This window comes from Crocuta crocuta, unplaced genomic scaffold, assembly GCF_008692635.1.
Source record: "Crocuta crocuta isolate KB4526 unplaced genomic scaffold, BGI_CrCroc_1.0 scaffold177, whole genome shotgun sequence".
Classification (NCBI taxonomy): Eukaryota; Metazoa; Chordata; class Mammalia; order Carnivora; family Hyaenidae; genus Crocuta; species Crocuta crocuta.
Window position 1 is genome coordinate 562,971 of NW_027531880.1, and position 26,525 is coordinate 589,495.

At 42.3% G+C, this 26,525-nt stretch overlaps 1 long non-coding RNA gene across 2 annotated transcripts; it reads right to left on the bottom strand.

Moving 5' to 3' along the window:
• Positions 1–1,439: 1,439 nt before the first annotated feature.
• On the bottom strand, positions 1,440–20,073 carry LOC144239106 (uncharacterized). 2 transcript variants are annotated; one of them, XR_013337316.1, is made up of 5 exons: positions 19,783–20,073; positions 16,776–16,994; positions 6,376–6,455; positions 4,232–4,473; positions 1,440–1,948 (listed from the first exon to the last, which is right to left on the bottom strand). It is a non-coding gene; the product is annotated as an uncharacterized LOC144239106 (long non-coding RNA). The 2 variants fall into 2 exon arrangements; XR_013337315.1 differs by lacking the exon at positions 16,776–16,994.
• Positions 20,074–26,525: the final 6,452 nt, after the last annotated feature.

A 26,525-nucleotide genomic window follows, 5' to 3' on the forward strand; every position in this document is an offset into this window, starting at 1 on the left:
GGTTTGCCATATTCTTCAGACAATAGCCAAAACCCTTATCATGTATGCCAAGGCCCTACAAGATCTAGCCCTATCTTTCCAATTCTGTCTTCTCTCATTCTTCTCCTTGCTCATCCACTCATAAACCAACCATCTTGATGTTCTTCAAACCCACAATACTTTTCCTATCTCAGGGCTTTTGAACTTGCTCTTCCCTCTGTCTAGAATTCAGTCTTTCCCTTGATTTCTTCAGACTGGTTTCCTACTCCACTCAGGTTTTGCTTAAATGTTTTGTCTTTTTAACCATCCCAATTAGCCACCTCTTCTCTATCATGTTTTATTCCCTGATTCATGTTCTTTGTAGCCCTTTGTAGATAAGCCCTTAAGAGACAGTATAGATTAGGAGTTAAAAATAGGCTCTCTGGCTTTGACAACTAACCTCTCTGTGCATCAGTTTTCCCACCTGTAAAATGGAGATCAGAGAAATATCATTTATCCTATAAAACTCTACAAAGCTTAAATGAGTTAACACCTGTAAAATGCTTAGTAAAAAGCATGACAGGATGCAATGATTTTTGGCTGTAACTGACATTGAATCCTCTGAATGTACATTGTTTATCTCCCCATAGAACAAGAACTTTGTATTTATGGTTCACTGCTATATTCCCAATACATGGATGATGCAGAAACTGTGTTGACAGAATTGTCTCTGCAAACCCATTTTAAGGAAATACTTCATTTTGGGTATTAACTTTTTTAAAATTTAAAAAATATTTATTATTTATTTTTGAGAGAGGGACAGAGCATGAGCAAGGGACAGGCCAAGAGAGAAGGAGATACAGAATCCAAAGCAGTCTCTAGGCTCTGAACTGTCAGCACAGAGCCCGACAGGGGACTCGAATCCATGAACCATGAGATCCTGACCTGAGCCTAAGTCAGATGTCCAACCAACTGAGCCACCCAGGAACCCCCATGTTGGGTAGTAGTTTAAAAAAAAATCTTATTTAAACTGTATTTTACTTAGTCTGACTCACCTTCCCCCAATTTCAGTGTTACTTTATCATTATTTTAAATTGATCTTTAATTGATAATTTTTCACATGAAAGTTTCGTCTCTTTCTTTCAATATTAAACAAGATAAGATCAGGAAAACTGATAGTTAAAGTTCTCTGAAATAATCATTCCCTAATGTGTCTGTTTATGAGAGTTTCAATTGTCACCTATTTGGTTTACATAAAATGGATTATATTACCATTTGGACTAATGTAACCTGGCTGGGGTCAATGAAAGTAAATGCCATATGTTACATGATCACTTGTGAGTTCCTGAATCTTTCACTGACTTCCTGAATCTTAATTACAACCTTATCTTAATATTGACTAATAATTATTATTAATAATTTATAATAATCCCAAAAATAATAAGCCCTTATAATAACAATTAGTGTATACAAACACAACATTTGCAAAACATTATTTATTTCATGTTCATCACTTTCCTGGAGCACATGAAGAGGCCCTTGCAATTATATTCAGTCCACAGAGATGAGAAGGGTTCTGACTTATTTCATTTGGAATAAAGTACAGTGCCAAGAAAGTAAAGCTATTTACCACAGCTGGCCTCAAATGGAAGTTCTCCAAAGACAGGGACTATAGAGAAGCTCACAAGTTACTATAAATCATGTTCAATGCATTGCTGCTAGAATTTGCACTCTTCTTTCATGGCGCCATAGAACCAGAAGCTATTAAGCTCTGAAGGACCTCAGAAATCATTCTAACTAGCACCCTCTTTTTCTCCATATGAGCATCCTGAGTATATTAACCAAGGGTAGGCTAGTTGTTGTAATAGATAAACCTTCACATCCCAAGGGCTTCACGTAATGAAAGTTTCTCTATCACAGTGGTGATTCTGGGACGGAAGCTCCTTCCATCCGTGGCTTCACCATCACCAGCATGTGGCTTCTAGGGTTGCTGTGGGAGAGCAAAGAAGATGGAGGTCATGGGTGAGAAGTTCTTAACGGCCAGGCCTGGCATCAGCACATATCACTACTACTCACATCTCACTGACCAACACTCAGTCATTTGATCACCCTAACTTCAAAGAGGCTAGGAAATTCAGTCTAGCTGTTAACCAAAAAGGAAGGGGGAATGTGACTGGTGAACAGCTGGTGTCAGCCATACCAAGCAGATACTGCAACTTTCCTGAGCTGCATCCACTCAGTCTATAAGTAGTGGCTGAGGCTTTACCCAGCCCTTCTGTTCCTGGATATGAGTGTCTTCCACTTAGCTACCCTTACCCTTCTCTCCTGCTATCCTTTGCATACCAGCCTTTATTATACAAGTTCTTTATTGTTTCTAATCTCGTGTTTTCCTTGACTTTTACTCCTGGGGATAGGAAAAAGAAATGAGAAGAAGGAAACAGTAGCTATTAGTTATCCAGTGAAAGAACACCTGAAAGGAGAGACTGTTAGTGATAGAAAAAAGGAAGTTGTTCTTTTGGAATCATCCAGCATCCTGCTTCCAGCTGTAATCAATTCCCATGTTTCTCCCTATGGCCCAGGTAGTAATATTGGAACTGAAAGGACCTCAGAAACAGCTAACACAAAGGCAAGAAGCTGCCACTGTTATTAATACGTCATGGGACCTGAAGGAACACCCCTGGGACTCTCAGTTAAAAAACAGGTAATGCTTCACATTAGGTTGTCATAAAGATTTAAAGTGATAATATTACACAAAATTATTGGGCCCAATGCCTGGAACACAGTAGGTTCTCAATCAGTGTTAGTTGGGTTTGAATCTGAACCAAGTTCAATGTTGTCATGTTACAGAATGTTTTGTGCCACCAACCAGATGAGATTAATTTGGTGCACAGTCTTTTAGGGTTCTCAGGTCCAATTCCAATGGGGAGGGAGGAGGGTCCCCACACATACAACACCCAAACTTTTTCAGATGTCAGCAGAATTCAACTCCATTCTGATACCATCTACAGGGAGATAGCACCAGATTGAACAGGTTAAATGTTGAGTACTGTAAAACCAGCCCTCATTTCAGAAGCCAGTTGCAAGCCTCAAGCTGTTACCTGCGTTTCTGACTGGCTACAGTTAAGGCGTTCCAATGATCTCCACTTTAGGTTCAATTAACTTGTTAGAGCAGCTTACAGAACTCAGGGAAACACTTGCTAACCTTTACCATTTTATTAAAGGATCTGATAAAAAGGATATGAATCAACATCCAGATGAAGAGATACACAGGGCACAGTTCTGCACAAAGAAACGTCTGTCCTCACGGAGCTTGGGTCCCAGCTCACTGGCATATGACAGCGTTCTGATTCCCTACACATGGACGCTCTCTCTGACAAAGGACCGGAAAGCTGTCCTCTTGGGTTTTTATGGAGACTTCATTATATATTCATGATTGCTTGAGTCACTGTCACTGACAATTGATTGAACCTCCAGCCCCTCTCCCCTCCCAGATATCATGGTATAGGACGGAAAATTCCACCCCTCGGATCACACAGTTGGCTCCATTGGCAACCAGTCTCCTTCCTTAGGACTTTCCAAAAGTTGCCTCATTAACATAACAAAAGACACCTCTGTTACTCTCAACATTCAAGAAATTCCAAGGGCTTTGGGAGCTGTGAGTCAAGAACTGTGAACAGACCAAATATATATGAGAAATATATATATTGATTATCTGAACGATTACATGCATTTTTCTTATAAATCACAAATATCACAATAGGCTAGGTATGATCTGTTAAATGACCCAAGTGCTGTATGTAGGAAGCCTCAGTCACCTGGAGAGATTCAGGAGCTGGCTGCTGGGAATGAGAACAAAGGCTGTGCCCAGCAAGCTACTTTCACATACCTGCTAATTATACCAGACCTAGCAGCAATCCTGGGTCTCACCCTGCCCCACTCTTCCTCTCTCTTCCCATCCTTCAATAGACTCAAAGCCTAGGAGGCTCTCTCTAACAAGCACCACGAGTCCATCGTGAAACTCACCCCAGTCACAGATAAATTCTCATTTGCATTTCCATTTCCTTGCTATATGATTTTAGACATTTAATAAATGGTAGCTATTATTTTTATTATTGAGTGAGTTCATTATTGTTTCTAGGGCACACTGATGTTACCACCCTCTGAGGGTCTTCACTGCCTCTGGAAAATGCATTCTGTCCACTACCAAGACATATGAGAAAGGCCAGTCCATTAACACTTGGTGCTGCTGAGCATCAGATCCAGCCAAACTTACCACACATATTCTCAAACAGGTCTCTGAAGCAGGTAAAGATGACTTGAACAAAGATGAATTATTTCTCTTGACAGAGGTCTCCAGTGTCTTGATGATGTGTGCAGTGAGGTCACGGACCAGGAGAAAGGGACTGGAAAGATGATGCTAAGATTATTGACTCTTGCACTGGGACTTACGAAGTTCTAAGAGATGAGGAGGAAGAGAAGACATCACGGAACTGAAGCCCATGAGCTCAGTGTTACCTGCAATGACAGTTCCAAAACATGAGGAAACATTTCTGCACAGCTCCTGCACCAGTGGGCTCCAGGAGGCCATAGCTATGGCAGCACACTGAAAGGCTTCATGCTCTTTATGCTTCATCCTTGACCAAGTCAATGGCATGAGCTCTGTTATGTGTGCCCAAGATCCTTACAACTCATTCCCACCATCCCAAAGAAGATGCAACTGATTTTTCTTTCAGGTTCCCATAGGATTTTTACACACCCATCTTACTATACATTAAAATGTAACTGTTGATTTTCTTGCCTTTCTCCCCATCTGTCTTACTCCTTATCTGGGATAAGCAGGTGTTCAATAAATGTTTTTAGACTAACAACTGGTCTCTTTTGCCGGATACCTATGTCCTCCTGACCCTCGCCTCTCACTTGACATTGGACCCCATCACCCTGTTGACATGACTCCCAGGCATGCCCATGGCCAGTCTTCTCCTGAGCCCAGCCTTGGTATTGAGGAAGCATGGAACTCAATCTAACAACAGAATTTTACTGTCCTCCTGAACTCTGGGAGTGCCCTCCCTCATCCCAATAGGCCTTACCACCTCCATATTTGAGACTTCTCTGGCAGGCTCAGACTTTCCCTGCATCCCTTGCCCTCATAACCTGGACCCAGTCAGCAAGTCTCATGGGACAGGCACAGCATTTAACATGAGAGCAGGGGTCCATCCCCACATTCCCCAGCTTAGGAGTGATGCTGTTATAAACCTACCATCGCCAGTCCTCAGTGTCTTTCACAAACGGATGAAATGATACCAATCTCAGAGGAAAAATGAGAATGAAGGTAGAGGTGAGGGGACGTTGAAACAGAGTTCAGCCAGCTCTGCCTTTGCCTACAGCAGAGAGCCGAAAGCATTTAGACATTTCACCTTCACCAATGTTTACATAAGGCTGCCTCCATGGGTTCCTCCATCCCTGGCCCACACTTCAGTCCAGGTGAGGGGGCTGCTAGCAGTGTGCCTCTGGCATCGACATTCCTTAGACTGCAGAAATCCCCACAAGTGGGCAATCCAGGCAGGAAAGGTAGGTGTAGATGCTTCTTAGGCACTGTCAAATCAGTGGATCAACAAAATAGAAAGTGGCAGAGAGCAGAGCCTGTCTGTGTTATTTCAAGCTTGTGATCACATCTCACATGCTCTGCTGAGCCAGTGAACAAAGCAACCCTTGAAAGCTGGTGGTTGGCATGAGAGGCGCTCAGCCAAACTGCCGGCAGCCCTAGCTCTGCCCCACACACTCATCAGTGAACCTGACCTCCCCTGAGGGAGTCCTTCACTAGCCTCAGTGTCTTTGGGGCTCCTCCGGCGCGTCTGTTCAATTCAACATATATCGAACACTTGCCAAGGCCAAGCCTTACACTGACCCTTTGAGAACTACAGAAAACAAAGACCCACCATCCCTACACTCAGTGACCTCCCAGCCATGAGCCATAGTCGAGAGTTTTCTCAACCGACACTCTACCAGGTCACTCTCCTCCTCAAGAATTTGCAATAGCTTCCTATTGCTTTAGATGAAGTACAAACAGTTTGCCTGACTTTTAAGTACCCACCTCCAACCTAACTCTACTTCATCTTGCTAACTATAGCATAAACCCTCCATTCCTGCAAGTAAAATGTTCTAATTGTGCCAGGCTCTTTCTGTCCTCTCCAGTCATGCTGTAACTGTTTCTTATCTAAATTTTCAAGACCAAGCTCAAATTCCACCAGCCTCTACATGATCTCTGATTTTCTAACCTCCAGTTCACTGATAGCAAGCCACTAAATTATTCTTTAATTGCTTCACACAGCAAACGCCCTCCCCCACTAGATTATAAAGTCCTGGAGGGCAGAGACTCTTCAATTAAGCTCAGTTCAATAAATATTTTTGAACACCTACCATTATCCACTGCTTGTATCCATTGATGTGTTGACTGACAGGCGGGTCCATGCTCTAGGCTTCTCCAGGCACATGAACAACTTTCATGAAAGAGAGTGTAAGTTAAAACTTTATGCAAATCTTGGCACTGTGCCCTTCCCTTAATGATCTCAGAGCATTCTGAAATAAGACGAAACTTCAACCCATCTTCAGAGCCACCTTGAGAAATTAGGAAATCATTTGTTCTTCCCTTGTAAGGCCAAGCATCTTGAGAATCACACCTGAACACAGAAGTAAGTACATGTGGGAATGCCCACCTCACCCAGCCAGGAGAAATTGGAGCCCCAGGGTCTGGGTCTCATGCTGGGCAGGAGGATGAGAAGTGGGTTGGGGGTGGCAGCCTTCTAGACTATCTTTGATCTCTCACAGTGCCTTGAAGTTGCTACAGACCCACCCTATTTTCCAACACAAATTCTTGCCATAGGTCCTACCTACGTGCTGGTGCCCTGCTTCTGTTCTCAATACCCTACCCCCAATCCTTCCTACCTACTGCAGGGAGAAATGCTAAGAGAAAGGGAGACCTCACAGAATCCCGAGCTGCTTACTTTTTTGCATGTTTAACTATTGCCATCTAGTGGCCATGTGGCATAAACTAAACTTGCATCCCATCCCCCAAAACCATCCTTTTCCCCCTTTTTTCAGAGGCAAGAAAAGAGCTCTCCTTTTCAACCTCAAAAGGTCCTAAAAACTGTGGGCAAAGACTTCCAGGAGTTTCAGTTTTCTCAGGAAATCATTTGAATACGTGCCAACCTGTAGACGTTAAGATCAAGGCCCTCCCTGTGGATAACAGCCTAGGCATGAAGGCTTTAAGAAGACTAAGGAGTTGCAAGAAAAGAGAGGGTAGCAGAGAGAGAAGAGGGAGAAAGTGAGCAGATGGGGAAGAAGAGAGGGGGCAAGGGCAGGGAATAACTGCAAGCCCTGGACCTGTGGCCACAGTACAAGATGAGATGCACCAGCCCTAAGCTAATGAGGGGAGTGTGCCAGAGACAGCAGAGGAGCTCTAATCTGGAAGACAATGCAGATGCCAGGAGGGTTGCTCTTTCACCTTCACTTTCACAAAGTACACCTCCCTGTCTTCACAGAGATGTTGGTCACTCTGCCCCTGAGATAGCACACCTTCTTTGTTAGTGATATCTGAGCATCCCTGCCTCCACCCTCCATCTTTCCGTCACCCTCTTTCTTTCTGCAGCTCTCAGGGGACAAAACATCCACCTAGGCCCAGAGTATGGCAGATAGAACCCCTGGGCAATGGTGGACTTTAAGGCTCGGCCAGCCCATCCGTTCCTCTCATGCCTGCATGCAAACCTCTCCTCTCTTCAACCCTGCCTTCAAGCTCTCTAGCTCCACTTGGAAGAAATATCTTCCTCCTGGAAGAAATGAAAATAAAAATACAGCCAGTCAGGGTGGTACCCTTTTCCTCATCCCCAAGAAAGTCTGCCAGTCTCCACACCCTACCTGGGAGACCACTACCTTCAGTGAGACCCACTGAGGTGATGAGGAGGGCTATTAAGCAAATTCATTATTGACTACTTCACATTAGATTCCATTTTTTCCCTTTGATGTCGACACAACTAATAAAAATGCACTTTATCTTCTTGGATTTATGGGCTCGTAAAGCTGCTTTCATGTACCTCAGGGAATTGGGATTAAAGGAGAATTAAATGTCTCCAGTGCAAAGCCTGCTCAGGTGAGAGAGTGGGGGAGAGAGCTGAGGGGCTGGGGGAGAAGGGAAAGAGTGATTCAAGGACAAGAAATAAACTGAAATAAAAACCTGGCAAAAATATGGCTTTAATATATTGTAAAAGAATAAAAACCTCATAAAAAGTTATCACCAGACATGAGGAGTTCGTAATGTCGCCCATTGTGGATTCTGGGAGGAACTTTCTGGGAGATGAGAGTCATTAAGTAAGAGTGAGCCAGGAGCCAGTGGGCAGGGAGAGGCAGGATGGAGGCTTGATGGAGCTGTACCCAGAGGCAGCCAGGGAGGCTGCCAGCCCCAAAGCAAGTATGTGGGTCCTGTGACAGGACTCAGGCACCTCCCATGGGGGCTCAACAGAGATGGCTATACCCAGGATGGATAGACCTCCTCTAGAAAGGAGGGAGCTAGTCCTGGCTTTCACTAACCTAATCTCTCAGCTTCTTATTTTCTTCCATTAACCAGGGACAAATATCCCTGGCCACCTTCTTCCCAAAGTTATGCCAAGAGCCAAATAGAACAGGGTGGTCATGTGAAAGAGATTTCATTGATTCAAACCAGAAATCTGGAAGCCATTCTTGCCCTTTCTTTTCCTTCATCCCCAAATCCAGGTCATCACCAATCTTGTCATTTCTACATTAAAAGAAAACATCTCTTCCCTTCTTTTCTCCATCTCCAGCCCAGGTGCAAACGACTCTTATTTCTCACCCAGACTACTGCAATATCTTCCTTGTAAGCATCTTCTGAATTCATTCTCCACACAGCAGCTGGAATGATCTTGTAAAAATGTAAATCAGATTATGTCATTCCCTGCTTAAAACTCTTCAGGGGCTTCCCATTGAATTAAGGATAGAATTCAGAATCCAACCTGGTCTGAAAGGCATAATCTAGCCAGGCCTATGTTTTCAAACTCTTAGTGTACCTGGGCCTTCTTTCTGTTCCTCTGCTGCACTGAGCTTTGTCCTGCCTCTGGGCCTTTTACACTCACACTCATCTTTTAGAGAGCTCCCCACCCATCCCCCACCCCTGGCTCTCTGCATGGTTACCTGCCTCTGTGCATTAATCTCAATTCAAGTGTCACTTCGACTTCCACAAAATGTAAGCCATGTGTGTTCTGCATCTATGATTTCCTACATCACAACAGATATGCCACCTACATCACAATTTGAGTTATATATTTACTTGTGTATTTCAATTTGAGGTCTGATTCTTCCACAAAATTGTAACTCTTTGAGGGCAAAGGTTATGTCTATCTGTTATTCATTACATCCCTAGGACTTAGCACACAGGCCAACTCATGATCAGCATTCAATCAATATTCACTGAACAAAAGAAAAAGAACCTTAGATTACTGCTAAATAGAGGTTCAGGGTTTCCCATGGTTGGAGTAGAAGGAAAAAGAATCTGAGTGGAGGCCTGGAAAAGCCTTCTGGGTAAGAGCCTGAGAGGAGTTAGGGGAGAGGAGGTTAGGAACAACAGACAGGTGGTTAAGGCACAAGCATCTTGTCCTCAGGCCTTTCTCACCTCTGCATTGCTAACTTGTCACCGAGTGTCAAATGTCTATGACATGCAATACTTTGTATTCAATGAGGCTGGGAAATCTCAGAATTTGACACTGCCCCTGCCTTCCAAGAGCAAGAGTATTCATAGAAAAGGAGCCAGGAGCCCAGAGATGACACACTGGACATCCTAAACATAGGACACAGGCCTCTTGAATCCTAGAACTTTGTCCCAACTGCAAGGAAAGGCAGGCAGACCGTTACTCAGGGCCTCACAGGTGGCCATTCTTGGCGAGGTCCTGATGCTCTGGATCTAGTCCTCAGCTTTTTGGAAAAAATTTATTTACTACCAGTGAACAGCGCTAACTTATCCTAACCAAACTTCCTGAAGACTAATTAAAGAAGCAGAATGCAGGTTTATTGACACTGGGAAACAGTTTCCACCCAGAGGACTCGTTCCCTGGGACCAGGGCTTGCATGAGCGTTCCTTCATATCTACAATGTCACTCTGTCAGCCGTACTGCACACCCAATCATTTTAAGAAACTCTAGCACTTCAAGCTCACATTTGCCTCTTATCTTGGGCCTTTACTTAGGTTGTTTACAATGTGCAAACTACTCAGTCCTATCCCTCACCCTTCCCCCCTTGGGTAGATAATGCCAGGACTCAGTTTCAGTGCCTCTTGCTCTCAAATCCTTTTGCTGATTTACAGACTAGATTAGGTCTCCCTGCTAAATATTATTATATAGTTCCTTATGTTTCTGCTCATTACTCATCCAACAAATATTTATTTATATTTATTTGAACAACTATGTGCCAAGCACTGTTCTGGATACTGGGGAAATGTCAGTGAACAACAACAACAAAAAAAAAACAGACAAAAATCTCTGAGATTTTGAAGCATAAATGTTACATGCATACATAGACAAAAAAATGGATTGGGAACATTAAATGCACCTTATTTTTCTTGGTATTCATTAGTGTATTTCTTCCTCCATTCCTAAAATATTTCTTGTAGGCCTGTTCTGAGGTCAGGCACTATGTAAGCTCTAAGGTTCTAGAGGCATAACCGATACACGTGGTCCCTGTCCTTAGGTATATACAAGGTAAGGAGAGCAATAAACACTACAATTTAAAAAAATGAATAAACAGCAGGGGCTATGAAGAGAATGAAGGAATGTGTAAGAGAGAATAACAAGGGAAAGGTATGGCTGGGATTGTGTGGTAAGGGAAGACTTCTCAGATGAGATTACATTTAGGATGAGATTAGAAGGATGATTAGAAGATTGGGGGGATGAGGAGGAGCCAGCTATGGGAAAAGTGAAAGGAAGTACATTGTGGGCAGAGGGAACAGCATCTCTGCAAATGTCCTTAGGCAGGAAAACAGTTGGCACATCTGTGAGCCTGGAAGGCCAGTCTGGCTGAAAGTGGTGAGTGAGGTATAGGGTAAGAAATGAGGTGGGAAAGGTAGCCAGAGGCCAGCTCCTACAGAGCCTCATGTGTCATGATAAAGATTTTTGTTTTTATCCTAAATGCAATAGGAAGCCATTGAGATATTCTAGGCAGTGGGGAGGTGGTATTTCAAGGCAAATGTAGGAATGAGGAATCCAGTTAAAAGGCTTTGCAGCAGGTAAAAGGTGACAATGTGTTGGACTGGAATAATGATGTTGGAGATGGGATATTTCTTAGTGAGTGAACCCACATGTTTTGGGACTACCTAAGATGTGGAGATTTACTGTCTTACACAATGAATATAATACGGAAGATAACAAACTTTATTTCTCTGGTGCACATCAATGTTTGTAGACGTGCATGACAATTCTTCCTAATGTCCACCCTAATTCAGCTTGTAGCATTTTATACTCCTTTTCTTGTGCCAAAGAACTATCAGTGATCCAGAGTGCTTTCAAAACTATTAGGTACATTTCCCTTTTGTGTTGACGCCAGCTTTGTTCTAAGTAATTTTAGAATCCTTCAACAAACTACTTTGCATTTGAAGTCTTACTGTTTTTATCATAATCCCTAAAGGTGTTATATTCCATCCTAAAAGTAGATGGAAGCAGTGCTGCTTTGGGAGACCTTGGGAGCCAGAGGCCTGGGACAATGTTGTTCTGAAGTAGTGTTCAAAAGGAAGGAGAATAGCTTGGATTCAGAAAAGAGACTGGGCTCCATCTCTGAGAGCCTTTGTGATCTGGGACAAGCAGCACACCCACCTCTTAGAAGCGGATAGATCCCTGTCCTTCCTGGGGCTTTCATTCATCCAGCACAATTCCTGAGCAACTACTATGTGCCAGATGCATTCCAGGTGCTAGCAATGCAATCACAGATGACAAAGAAATCAGCTTAGTGGGTGGAATGCTTTGAAAAACTAAAAAAACTATGTATAAATATGAAGTGTCATTGTAGCAACCTCAAGCATGAGGGAAGTAGAGATAGTCTAAGCACTTTAGACTAAGAACCCAGGTCTCCAGGGAATGCTCATCTGTGAGCATCTGACTGTTCACTTAACTTGTCCTTGTCCCCTTCACAGAGAGATCATGGCTTTGAGGAAAATTTCTTGGCAATCAGCTCATGTGTGATTTAGAAGTTTATGGTTCTGGGAGGCATCTGAACATTGGGGTATAGATCTCAGTAATTAATCCTGGGAGGTCCCTAATGACAGAAGAGACTGTGCTGTGTAAAAGTTGCTTTAATACTAAACAGCTTGTGTTATCTAACAAATGAGAACATTTCACACCCAATAAATGTCACTTTTGATAAGTGCTATTAGCCGTCATAAATCTGACAAGTAACGCGCGCAAGATCTCACCCACACTTGCCCTTCCCCTTCCCATCTTCTAAAGGGCGCTCTCACTCTGGGTCCTTGGGAGAAGGGCAAGGCCAGAGCCCTCCTCTGTTCCCATGGTAATTCCTGGGGGCCAGGGATGCACAGCCCGCCACTCCATAATGCCACAGCACAGCAACTGCATCCAGTAGAAGCTTTGCAGTTGCCTGGAAAATTTGGGTCACTTTAAGTGCAAAAGTGGATAATCCATACAGATTAATAAAGCAAAACAAACCAAAGAGAAAACTCCTGCCCCTGCTTTCTTCTCAGTTCTCTCATTCAGGACACAGCAGAGACCTTTGGGAGTTGGCTAAACTGATAAAAATCACTCCCAGCTCATCATCAAAAGGCATTTAAGTGATGAAATGTGTTTTACTGAATCAAGGAAACTGTAAAGATCCAATCTTTCTCTCTGTTAGCCCAGAGGGAAGGAGAGAGGGGTCTGGATTCCATCATTCTGGGATGAAGGTAGAAACCAAACTAAACTGAAAGAGAACATAATTGTTAAAAGAGAAAGGTTCTGTATGGCTTCAACTATATGACAATCTAAGAAAGACCCCAAACCATGGAGACATTCAAGAATCAGTGGTTGCCAGAGACTAGGAGGAGGGAAGGATGAATAGGTGGGGAGCAGGGGTTTTAGGGCAGTGACACTGCTCAGTATGATACTGTAGTGGTGGATGCATGTCATTACACATTTGTCAAAATGTATAGAATGCACAACTCCAAGAGTGAACCCTAGTGTAAACTATGGACTTTAGTTATTAATACTGTGTCAATATTGGCTCAATTGTAGCAAATGCACTCCACCTATGCAAGAGGTTAATAATAAGGTAAATTTGGGGTTGGGGGCAAAGGGATATATGGAAACTGTACTTTCTGCTCAATTTTTCTGCAAACCTAAAACTATTCTAGAAATCAAATTGTATTAATTTAAAGGAGAGAGAAAGAGAAGTTGTACTATTCCTGGACTCAGGACCAGAAGATTCCTTGAACATACTTATGACATTCATTTTTAGGGATCATGGCTCTCAATGAGTACAAAACATCATAATCGTATCAAGTCGTGTCAACATGATGGGGGAGGATCCCGATGACTCACAGGTGGCTTTTGGCAGGTGATCTCCCAACCCACTGACCACTTGCTTCATTTTCTCTTTCCACTTGTGCTTCACACCTTACATGTTGCATTCCCCTGCTAGAGTGTGAGCTCTAGGAAAGCAAAGTAGACTTGGTCCCTTTTGTTAATTGCTGTATCATTACCATACCAGTGTCTGGTAATGTGTGTGGAACATAGTAGATACTCAGTAAATAATTTCAGAGTTAACAAATAAGTTAATATAATCACACATCACCTATTCACCAAATATCTCTCAAGTTGCTCTGATACACTATCCCAGGAGCTGTGGAGAAACTGCATATTTATGAAATACAGTCTCTTTATTTAAGGGGCTTAGAAACTATTGGAAAGAGATCATTTGATTCTAAATTACAGTTCTAGGAAATATATGATAGTCATTCTAGGAGTCACAGCTTAGTACTCTCTGCCCAATATCATGATATATCTCTGATTCCATAAAGTATTTGATGCAGTGCCTGGCAAATGGAGGTCCCCACAAATATTTGGCAACTCCCCTTTCTAAAAATTACCTACCAACAAAGTGATTATCGAATCCTCTTTTCATGGCAGAATCCTACCATGTTAGCTCCACCCTATAAATATTATTTACCATTATAAATAATAATGGTAACATTTTTTAATTGCACAGAATCTTACATTTACAAGTATAAGGTTTTTCATATATAATGTATAATATAATAAATTATATATTTACTATATTTCTGTCTATATATATTACATACTATGTATATGTACATGTATACATATACACATATATATATATAACATACATATACATATGCTACATGAATTCCTGGTCCTGGATTTTTTTTTTAAATACTAATTTTCTTTTTTTCTTTCTCTCTTTCTTTCTCTCTCTCTTTCTTTCTTTCATTCTTCTTCTGATGGAGAGTATGAGAGAGTAAGGGGCAGAGAAAGAGGGAGAGAGAGATAGAGTCCCACTCAGGCTCCACACTGTCAGCTTGGAGCCCAAAGAAAGGCTCGAACCCATTGATGTGGGGCTCGAACTCACAAACTGTGAGATCATGACCTGAGCCAAAGTCAGATGTTTAAATGACTGAGCCACCCAGGTGACCCTTGACCCTGGATATTAAGGCTGATAGAGGATTACCTATTTGGCATTTAGAGCTATTTCAAGAAGGGAAGTAGCACTAAGACTTGTAGGGTGACTAGGAGTGTCAGGCCCTGTACAAAGTGCTTCATGCAGCTGTCTCATGTGTTCCTCACAATGGGGCACTAGAAGGCAGGTGTTATATCCAAGCTGGTAAGAGGAAACCAAAGTTTTGAGGAGTTATGACACTTTGACCTAATAAGCAGCAAAGCTGGGATTAAAATTCAGATCACTCTGATTCCAAGGATCAGATTCTTTACAGAGAGTGATTTATTTTTCCAGAGACTGATTTATTAGGAGACTCTAATGACTCTAAAATCTAGAGGTTCCAGGACTTCTTCTAAAGAAGGAGGATTTGAATTTGAATTGTACATCAAAGTCCAATTCAATAGAATGGTCATGCTTCTACTTCCTTTCTAAGTGATAAAATGTTGCCGATATCCTCTAAGAATTCCTCTAAGTGCTTACTGTGAACTAGGCACATTAAATGTACTTTATTGTTGGGGTACCTGGTGGCTCAGTGAGTTGAATGACTCTTGGTTTTGGCTCAGGTCATGATCTCATGGTTGTAAGACTGAGCCCCACATCGGGCTCTGTGCTAGCTGTGTGGAGCCTGCTTGGAATTCTCTCTCACCCTCTCTCTCTGCCCCTCCTCCATGCATTCTCTCTCTCTCTCTCTCTCTCTTTCTCTGTCTCTCTCTGTCTCAAAACAAACAAATAAACAAACATAAAAAAAGAAAATACCTTGAGGGCTTGGGTGACTCAGTCAATTAAGCTTCGGACTCTTGAGTTTGGCTTAGTAATGATCTCATGGTTCATGGGCTCGAGCCCCACATCAGGCTCTACATTGGTAGTCCAGAGCCTGCTTGGGATTATCTCTCTCTCCCTCAGTCTCTACCCCTCCCCCAACTCATGCACGCTGTCTGTCTCTCTTTCAAAATAAATAACCTTTAAAATTTTTCAAAAATAAAAGTGAATATTATCTCTAAAAAATAAATGTATTTAGTTTCATAAGAATTATATGACCTTGATAGTATTAGTATCTCTATTTTAGAGTTGAATTAATTGGGACTTAGAAAAGCTAAGTAACTTGCCTGATTTCAAACAGTTGAGGAGAGGCTGAGCTGACATTGAACCCAGATTCTTTGACTTCATCACCTAAATGCTAGAGCCTCTACAGGGAATGGGTTTTTTGTTTGTTTGTTTGTTTGTTTATCAAGATTTCAGTTCATACTAGTCAGTATTAGAATTAGTTTTGGTCTGTATAAGTCAGCTTAGACTGCCATAACAAGACACTTGAACAAAATATTTTCTCACAGTTCTGGAGCTGGAGGTCTATGATCAGTGTTCCAGTATGGTTGAGTTCTATCTACACTACAGACTGAATGTTTGCCTTCCTCCAAAATTCACCTGTTAAACCCTTAATCCCTAATGTGATATGTGGAGATGAGGCCTACTTACCTTCGTAACTAGGTCATGGTAGTGGAGCCCTCGTCATGGGATTCATGTATGCCTTTTATAAGAAAAGACCAGGGGTGCCTGAGTGGCTCAGTCGGTCAAGTGTCTGACTTTGGCTTGGGTCAAGATCTCACTGTTCATGGCTTTGAGCCTCGCATCAGCCTCTGTGCTGACAGCTCAGAGCTTGGAGCCTCCTTCAGATTCTGTGTCTCCCTCTGTCTCTGCCCCCCCTGCTCGCTCTCTCTCTCTCTCTCTCTCGCTCTCTCTCAAAAATAAGTAAACAATTAAAAAAAGAAAAGACCACAAGAGAATTTGCTTCCTTTTTCTCTGCCATATAAAGATTCAAGGGGATGGTGGTCAATGAATCAAGAACCAAGTCCTCACCAGACACCAAGTCTGTCAGCACCCTGATCTCAGACTTTCAGCATTCAAACTGTGATAACTAAATTTCCATTGTTTAAACCACTGGGTGTATATAATTTTTGTTATAGCTGCCCAAAGGAACCTTGCCGTCATGACCTCAATGAAACTTAATCACCTCCCAAAGACCCCACCTCCAAATACCATCACATTGAAAGTTAGGGCTTCAACATGTGAATTTTGAGGGGACACAGTCAGTCCATAGCACCTACCCTTGGCTTAGTCTCAGTATCCCTTGCTGCAAAACCAGGTCATTCTCTTTCCAGCCTGTTTTTTGTGTAGCCAAGAATAGCCACTTAAGGCAGGCTCTCTCAATGTTGCACTGAGCCAAGCCTGGAGCCTGACTCATTAGGCATTTGCAGTCTTAGAAGAGTCAACTCAGATTATTAACAGGAGGAGACTATTGTCTTTTCTTTCCTTCTTTCTTTATTCTAAAAGGAAAGAGTAACAAGTTAGCTTCTGTTGTCAGAATAACAACAAGGGCATTTTCTGGCATTCAGTTCATAAGGAAATTTGTCTTGTAATTGAAGCTTCAGAGGCTCACTGGGCAATGATGGCATCCATGGTATAAATTAGTCTTCTCTCTACATTTACAAATGTTATCTTAATTATTGCAGCTAATTTGAATATAGCCTGGCTAAATTCTTCATTTAAAATTTAGCTATACTGAGGCACTTGGGTGGCTCAGTCAGTTAAGTGACCGGCTTCGGCTCAGGTCATGATCTCATGGTTTGTGGGTTTGAGTCCCACATTTGGCTCTGTGCTGACAGCTCAGAGCCTGGAGCCTGCTTCTGATTCTATGTCTCCCTCTATCTCTCTCTCTGCCCCTCCACTGATTGTGCTTTCTCTCTCTCTTTCTCTCTCTGTCTTTCAAAAATAAATCAACATTAAAATTTAGCTATAACAGGGTATCCCTAAGGCCAGGGACAAAGTAGGTCCCAGTGCTCTGTAGCCTCACAATGAAACAGTGCTGTGGGAGAGCTAGCCATCCAGCACAGTGTCAATAAAAGCTAAGTGACAGGCTTCTTTATGAACCTGCAAAGGTCCTTTTCTCTATCTCTCCAACCAGTGACTCCTGGACCAACTTCTAGCTCCTACAGAGTACCCTCAGTGCAGAAAATGACCCCATCCAACCTCTGCCTTCCCTCCACAAAGGACCACAAAAGACCTGCAATGCAGCAACTTGCTATCTCTCCAGTCCCAGACCTTTGGCTACCTCAAACACCCCCAGAGCTGCCAGCTCCTTCCTTTCTTCCCAGTGCCAGTGATCCCTAGGGGAGCCAAGGTCCTGAAGCACCAGGAGCAGCTTGTCCTGCCAACAGAGGACTGGCTCAGATACTCCTGGGCCTCAGCAATGGTCTGGCAAAGAATCCAATGCTGGCAATGTTCAAGAAATTCTCTTGAAGGAAAAACGTGTGACCAAGAAATCCTTTTTTTGCCATCCCAGGAGCAAAGACCACTGGCCTTCAGGCATGCAGGGAATTTTTATCTTAGAATGGTAGTACTAGAAAGTAACTGAAAAATTATCTTGTCTAATTTTTGCCTTACACAGAGAAGAAATTTCAGGAAAGAACAGGTCAGAAAGTAACAGGTTGTGCAGTTAAACAGAACAGTACCCAGCTGTCCTAAGCCCACAGCCAGTGTACTTCCCTACAGTTTACAAAGCCACAGAGAACAGGCCAGCAGGGAGAAGCCATGCCTGCACACACACAAACATGGGGCATCCTTAGCTATGTGGGAACTCAAGTTCCCCACCTCCAGCTCCATATGCTTTCCTAACCTCTCTCTCCAGAGTTTTTTCTTCCTTCCTGGCCCCTGCTTTAAAAAAAGGAGCTGAAATCTGGGTTGGGGAATTGGTTTCCCTGGACTTTCCACAGGAGATGAAATTGCTTTCAGACTTGGTTTTCTTTAGTAGAACTGACCCTTTCACTAACTTGCTTTTAGCATAAGGCTTAGAAGGGATGAGAAATAAAGCAAGAAGGCAGGTCTTTCCAGAGCCCATTACCCCACCCCCTCTTTCCAAATGGGCCTGATTTGGGCTCCATATCACCCTCTAATCCATTTCAAACAGCTTAAAACCCACACTAGCAGCAATGAAGTTCTTGCTAACAAATGTAACTCTGGCTCCATTGCTCACTTTTGAAGGGAAGGAGGCCCTTCCTGTTCTATCTTCCAGCCTATTGTGTTGTCTGTGTCTTGTTATGTAAAGTCCTGGATTTGTTAACAGTTTTAGTATCCTATGCAGTTAAAGCCTGGGCGATGGAATAAAGATGGGCAAGGATAGTCTCTGGGCTGATGCAAATTGAAACTGAAAAGATATTAGACTGATAGAGTCAGGAAGAATATAAGAAAAAAAATCTTCATAAATTGGTTCAGTGCTGCTCTGCCAAGAATGCTACTATTTACCAAAATGAAACCACATATGTGAATTTTACTGCTGGCTAATGCTATCACCCTACAGCCTTTTTCCTCAGAAGGGACACAGAGTAATCATAGCTAACATTACTGAGCACTTACTGTGTGGCAAGATCTGCTGAGTGCTTTATGTGCAATAGTTCCTTCAGATCTCATAGCAACCCTATCCTGGAGGGGTTGTTATAATGTCCATTTCACAGATGAGTTAACTGAGGCTTTGGGATTTTAAGAAACTAGATTTGGCTCACAGAGCTAACAAGTGGTAGGTCTTGGCTTTGAGAACCCAGTTATCCTGACAAAATGGGCTAAACCTTCACTCTTCATTTGTTTGCTTTCTCTATATAAGTCTTCAGCTCTAGTGTCTGGAGAATAGACTGAGGAAGATGCTCTGGACTTAGGACGGGTAGCACAAGCTAACATGAAGAAGCAAATCAAAAGAGATGCACTATTTTGTCATTCCATTTCAAGCTTTGGGCTCTAGTACTATCTCTGTCCTCTCTGCAAAATAATTTCCATATATGTAAATAAAAGGGACTAGTTAGAGGGTCTCTCTTCCATTACCACTAGTTTCCATTTCTGGTCAATCAGGAAGTAATGTAAAAATGGTATTCAGGCAAGAGTGTGGGTCTGGCCATATCTTCACTGCTGCCCCAGACCACTTTATTCAAGCTACATAGAGTGAATAAGAACTCCACACCAAAATGAGCAAAGCAGAACATAAAGCATTTTTCCTACTTCACATATTTAAATATATTGAAGTGTAGAAAGCTTTCAGTAACAAGGTTTCTTTTCTTTCATACTCACTGTTGATTAATTCCATATTTTCCCAGCAGTGGTGGTACAATATCACTCAAAATGCAGATGGGAGGACACAGCAGGGAAAGGATGAATGAGGCGCTCATGTCTCAGGGTCCTGATGACTCAAGCTTTGTTCTCATGGTTACTCTGATGTCAGAGAAGCCCTGGTGGGTGTTAATAGCTTGGTAAAAAACAAAATTACCTGCCCAGGACCTCTTAACTATCTGGATACATATTTTTACTAATCTCACAGGATCAACACCTAGCTGACTTACACAGAATAGGGACAGCTAGACAAAATAGCTATCATATTGGCAACAACATGCAGACTTCATAATAATATCATGAACTTTATGATAGAGCGTCCCAGTAGACAGGTCACAAAGGACCTCTATTGCTCAGTGTGTCCAAGGAGCCCTCAGAAGATGGAAAGTTTGAATACCTGATTTCCCAACCCACCAGCTGAATGTTTGAAATTGGGTTTAGGGAGATAAATAGAGATCTGTGGTCTCTGAATGGAAGGTCTGAATTTTAGGTCAATACTTCCCACCTGAGATGATTTCAGTTATGAGCATTTGTCTAGATTCTCATGGAATCACTGATCTATTGGTTTTGCCAACAGAGTAGATAAGCCTCTTTTGTCATGTATAATGAAAGTACCATAATCTCCCACCCTTGGAGGTAGAGGGTCTCATAAAGTGGCAAGGCATGGATACAATGTAAGGAAAAACTTCTTACTGGAACAGCAGAGAGCTGAGGAGCTCCAGGGTAAAGAGGGAAATGGTGAGCACATCAGATGTATCACGGCATAATTATAGATTCACTAAGATTTATTCATTCATTGATTCTCTAATGCAGCACTACTATTCTGTGATAGTCACTGTGAAAGAGTCTGGGGCCAGAGTAGAGAATAAGACAGGTGCAACAACCCTTGTCCTCATAAGGCTCACAGTCTCGACAAGGGTACAGAGGGAGAGGAAATCAGCAGGCAGACAATTAAGTCTGTTTGATAAGTGATGGAAGGAGAAATGGAGGTGTTATTTAGAGGTGCCACCTAACCCTGACACAGACGTCATCAGGAACACACAATCCCACTCTGTCACCCCCCAGTCCCTTCAATCTGTTTCTCCAATATCTCTTGACCACACCTACTATTCTTTTGCCTCTACTTACTCTTCCTCAGTACATCTGTCTCCTTTCTATTCCTCAAATATCTGTTTCTCCAATATCTCTTGACCACACCTACTATTCTTTTGCCTCTACTTACTCTTCCTCAGTACATCTGTCTCCTTTCTATTCCTCAAACATTGCAAGCACTCCGTCACTCAGAGCCTTTGCACTTACTGTTACCTCTGCCTGGAACACTCTCCCCAGACAGCTAAATGGTTTGCCCTTCATCTTTTCCAGACTTTGACACAAATATTTTCTCATGAGGCCTCCCTAGCCACTCTACTTATATTGCCAAATCCCTACTCCCTATCTCCTTTCTTGTTTTATTTTTCTCATTGGTACTTATCGCCATCTGCCATGTGTATATATTGACGTACATATCTTGTTGGCTGTTTATCTACTCCTCCTAAACATAAAGCTCTATGAGAGTAGGGATTTGGTCTGTTTGCTTACTGCTGAATCCTTAGTACCTAGAACTGCATTTGGTAGATACTCAATAAATATTTGAATGTTGAATAAATATTGATTTAATGAAAACTAAAAAATAAGTAGATGTTATCCTTGCAAAGAGACTGAGAGATGACAAGGTGGAGGTGAAGGAATGCAGAGGGGGAGGAGTTCACTCAAAGGAAATAACATGGGCCAGGGTCTGGAGGGGGAGAAAGTGTGGCACATGTGAGAATGTGCTCTGCTCTGTTCTGTTCCGCTCTGACTGGCTGAAAGGCAGAGTTGGCCAGAGGCAAGAAATGAGGCATAAGGTTGAACTGAGGCAAGACTGGTAACCTTGTTGTTGGACTTGGACTTATCCTCTGGTAAATGGGCAAATACTGAGGATATATAATTTTATTATATATACATTATACATATATTATATTATTAAAATATTTTAATGAAAGTTTATTTATTTTGAGAGAGAGGGAGAGAGAATTAGCAGTGGAGGGGCAGAGGGAGAGGGAGAGAGAATCCCAAACAGGCTCTGCATTGTCAGCATGTCACCCAATATGGAGCTTGAACTCATGAACTGTGAGATCATAACCTAAGCCAAAATCGAGTCAGACACTTAACCAACTGAGCCACCCAGACACCCCTAAAATATTTTAAATGTAAACATAAAATTATCAGATTTATGTTATAGGAAGATCACTTTGGATATGCATGACAAGTGAACTATAAAGCAGGGCATGAAGGGCAGGAAGGCCAATTAGGAGGCCATTGCAGAAGTTCTAGCAGGACATGATGGCTGCATAGACTAAGGTGGTGTGAAAAATGTAGCAACATGGATATAGGTTTAGAAGATATTCAGGAGGCAGAAGTGGTAGGCCTAATGATATATTAGATATGAGATATGAGGAGGGGGGAGGGAACCTACCTTCTATCATGAACCTTGGGTTAAATAGCAATGGCATTGTTGAGCCAAGTCAGAAGAAGAAACACAGACACCTGAAAGAGTCAGTGTTGAAGTCCCAGTGGGGCATTCCAGTGTAGATGGCTGGTAGAAGTCTGGTGAGCAGTTCTAAGAGGGAGTTATATGCTGAAGACAAACATTTGAGAATCAGTACACACACACACAGGGAATGAAGTCCTGAGAGTAAGTGAGACTATCCAGGGAATGAAGAAATAACCCTCAGTCCCTTAGGCCTGAGAGATGTTTCCCCAGAGAACCACCAGAAAAAGCCACCAGTCAGGATTCACAGAGTTGTCAGAGTCAAGATATTTTATTATTGTAACTAAGTCTGGCACTGTTGGGTGAGAAGCTAGAGTTGAATAGAATGAAGAATTGAGGCAAGTATAAAGTATTGACCTTGGTCTTGGAGATAAGATCTTGACTTCAAATCTTGATCCTACTATTTGTACCCTTAACAACTCCATGTCCGAGGTTCTTTATAGAAAAATAGGGATCATCATGCTTTCTTCATATGGACATCAAATTTGAATGAGAAAATGGAAATATACACAAAGGTGCAAGGTCTGAGCCTTTGCAAGTTTATTCAGCAATTTATTTAGTAAATATTTGTTGCACACAAAGTGCCAGGCACCAAGGAGTCCATGATCCAAGCAGACACACCCCCACCCTCAGGGCACTCATAGTCTAGAGAAACTCAGTAAGAGCTTTTTACTTTCTTAGAATTTAAGGGAGGTAGTGAATTGTTCCTGGGCAGGCTGAGTGGCCCCAGACAAAAGTGTGACATGGGGAAACAATTTGCCTTTACTTTCTGGGAAGTGGTGGTGCTTATGCTGCTTATATACTCCAGTCATTTCCTCTCCAGTCCTCCCACCCTGCAGCAAAGTTTGCATTTTCCTGACCACCTCCTGTCCCAAGGGCCAAACTCTCTAACTTCTTGGCCAGACCCTACCTCTTTTTTTCAAAGCCTTACTAACTGATAGAATGAGTCTACTTATTATAATTCAGTCTTATGAGGCCAGGGTTTTTTAATTGATAAAAGTGACATTTATTTCAAGGACATAATGCCATGAAGAAATTCTCTGAGGCCAGCTTGGGAGTGGGAGAAAACTGCTGCCCCCCCCCCCCCCCAAAGGAAACAGGAGTTGAGTACTTGTATGCATTCCAGCTGTTCAGGGAAGGCTGGGTCAGAGCTCATAAATGAGTTCTGTGAGGCCAAGGGGTTTTGTTTGATGTATTCGCTGCTGTTTACCTAAGGCATAAGTTGGGTACCCAATGAATGCTTGAATTACTGAATGCCTTGTCCATGTTAGGGCATTAAATAGCTGAAAACTCAGGTAGTTTGTCTATCAGTGAAGGAGTGAGAAAACTGAGCAATCAATACGGGGATCAAGAAATCAGTCAAAGGCAGTGTTTTGAAAGGGGACCCTCCAAGCCCTGAAAAACACAGCTGCTTTCTACCTGTGAGTAATGCCTGTATGTGTATTCAGGCTCAACCAGGTATAGTGAAAGTAAAGAGCACCAATGAGAGCAAGAAAGTTAGAGTGTCATGACTGCCCATGATTTCTTCTCCCTACCTACTCCTTATTGCTTCACTTAAGAAACAAACAAGGCTGCGATGTGGATAACAGTCTGTAAGTCCCCAGGGTGTGCTCTCTGACTTCCATTTATTTCTTAGGAGACATCATCACTCTCATATACAATTAGGTTTACACTGGGAAGAACCAAGAGTTGGAAAGCAGGAGCAAGTCTGACCTTCTGGCATACTGGATGGAAATCCAGCTCTGCCACTGATCATCTGTATGAACCTCAACAGCTACTGCCCTGGGCCTCAGTTTCTCAACTCTACAAAGGTAAATGGTTGCCTTGAGAATTAACCAAGATTGCATGTTTGACAGTGAATATGAAGTCTGATGACTAGAATGAAATATGGCTTCATCAATATGTATACCTCTGTCCAAATACCAGAACCATTGGAAGGTATCCTGTGGTACAGGTAATCATTAGCTGTTAATTTTCACAAAATTACCTCATTGGTATTTGAGTTTTTCTATACTGTAAAGCCAATAGAATACAGAATTCAAGACAGTTGCGGGATGCTTGGGTGGCTCAGTTGGTTGAACATCTCACTCTTGATTTTTGGCTCAGGTCATGATCCCAGCATCATGGGATTGAGCCCCACAGTGGGCTCTGCACTGAGCGTAGAGCCTGCTTAAGATTCTCTTTCTCTCTCCCTCTGCCCCTCTGCCCTGCTTGGGCTCTCTCTCTCACTCTCTCTCTGTCTCTCTCAAATAAAAAATAGAAATAAAAGAATTCAAGAATTTTTGTCTGGCATAAATAGCTACTCAATGAATAAGTTAAAGGGTTAAGTGAATGAATCAATGAATGGATGGCCTCATACTACTTTACTAATTTTATCTCTTTTTGCTCCCTTGCCCAGACTCTTGGGCCCAGAAACACTGTCTTCTTGCTGCTCCATGTTCATATCTAGCTCAAGGCCACTTCTATGATTGTGTTTCCAATGAACCAAACAATAAATATCTAATATGCTCCTATATTGTGTGCAGCACTTTGGAGGGTGGTTCATAGGGAATAAAATGGCTAATAAAATATAGTCCTATCCCAAGGAGCTTATAATTTGGTTGAAGTGAGAAATGTCAAGTGAAAAAGGCAAACTTGAAGGTTGTGATATTTGAGTTGGGTCTGGAAAGACACAGGGCTTTAGAGGCTCCCCAAGCAAATGTTACCTTAAACTGAGACTTTCTATTTTTGGTCACCTAATTGTCCCTAAAATAGTTGAAGCCTGTCAGCTTTAAATTTAAAGCTAAGTAGTGCAATTTAGTGATAATACACAGTTTGAATTTAGGAATTATGGCAGAGTCTACTCCCTGCCTTCCCAATATCTATTTTTGCTTTTTCCTTTAATGGTAGAAATGCGGTTCTGTTTGGGGGTGGCAATATGCCTGAGTAAAGATACTTAATTTTCCACATTTCTTCCCAAGTAAGGGTGTCTATGTAATGTAGTTATGGACCAAAAGATAGAGCAGAAGTTACTGGGTGGAGCTTTTAAGTAGAGCTAATGTTCAGGATAACCAATTTAAAAAGTGTACCTGATATAAACTACTGGAAAATATAGCCCTCTTTCCAGGAAAGTTTTGTAAAGGAACAGTCTCAGTGGCATGTGCTTTGCCATTTCACTCTTTCCTCCTCTTGCCTGGAACATGATCTAAGCCTGAAGGTACAGCAGCCATCTTGCAATAACAAAGACAAAACCTAAAAATGCTAATAAATGATAGTGCAGGAAGAGAGACGTCTGAGTCTTCAAGAACCTTCTTGAGTATCTGCACCTGAAGACTATTTCCAGAGTTGAATCATGTTGAATTTGGTAAAGTAACTCCTTACCTATTTAAGACACTCTTAGTCACATTTTCTTTTGCTTTCACCTAAGTGGAATTCTAACTGATACAGGCATCAGACCATGTTTAAAGGGAAGAGTGTGATTGACTTTTAATTTCCATACAATAAAAGGATTTGTGACTTATTGTTGCCTGGATGCTCAGCTCCCCAATGCCTGGCTTGTCTCAAAAAAGTAATCCCAACACCTAGATGACCGCAGAACAGAGGACCCGATAGGGCCCAGCATGCACCTAGACTGTGCTGTTACCACTGCATTTTCTAAGTGCCACCAACAAGTGTGCAATCCTGTCCCAACAAGACAAGGAAAGACATTATTTAATTGGTGAACCGCAGGCTATCTGAACAAAATATCCTCTCTGTTTTCAGAATGTGCCAAACCCTGTCTTGAACAGTAAGAAATTATAATTTTTAACTTCCTTATTGGTTAGAAACCTGCATTTTTTCCACTAGATCTTTTTATAAATAATGTTTTAATGCTTATTTTTGAGAGAGAGAGAGACAGAGAGAGAGGGAGAGAGAATGAGTGGGGGTGGGACAGAGAGAGGAGGACACAGAATCTGAAGCAGGCTCCAGGCTTTCCAAGCTATCAACACAGAGCCTAACCCAGGGCTCAAACTCACCATGAGACCATGACCTGAGCCAAAGTTGGACACTTAACCAACTAAGCCACACAGCCGCCCCATCTCCACTGAATCTTAAAAGACCAGGGAAATAGGTCGTTTTGACTTTATTCTGTTCTGCCCATTCTTTGTAAGTCTAC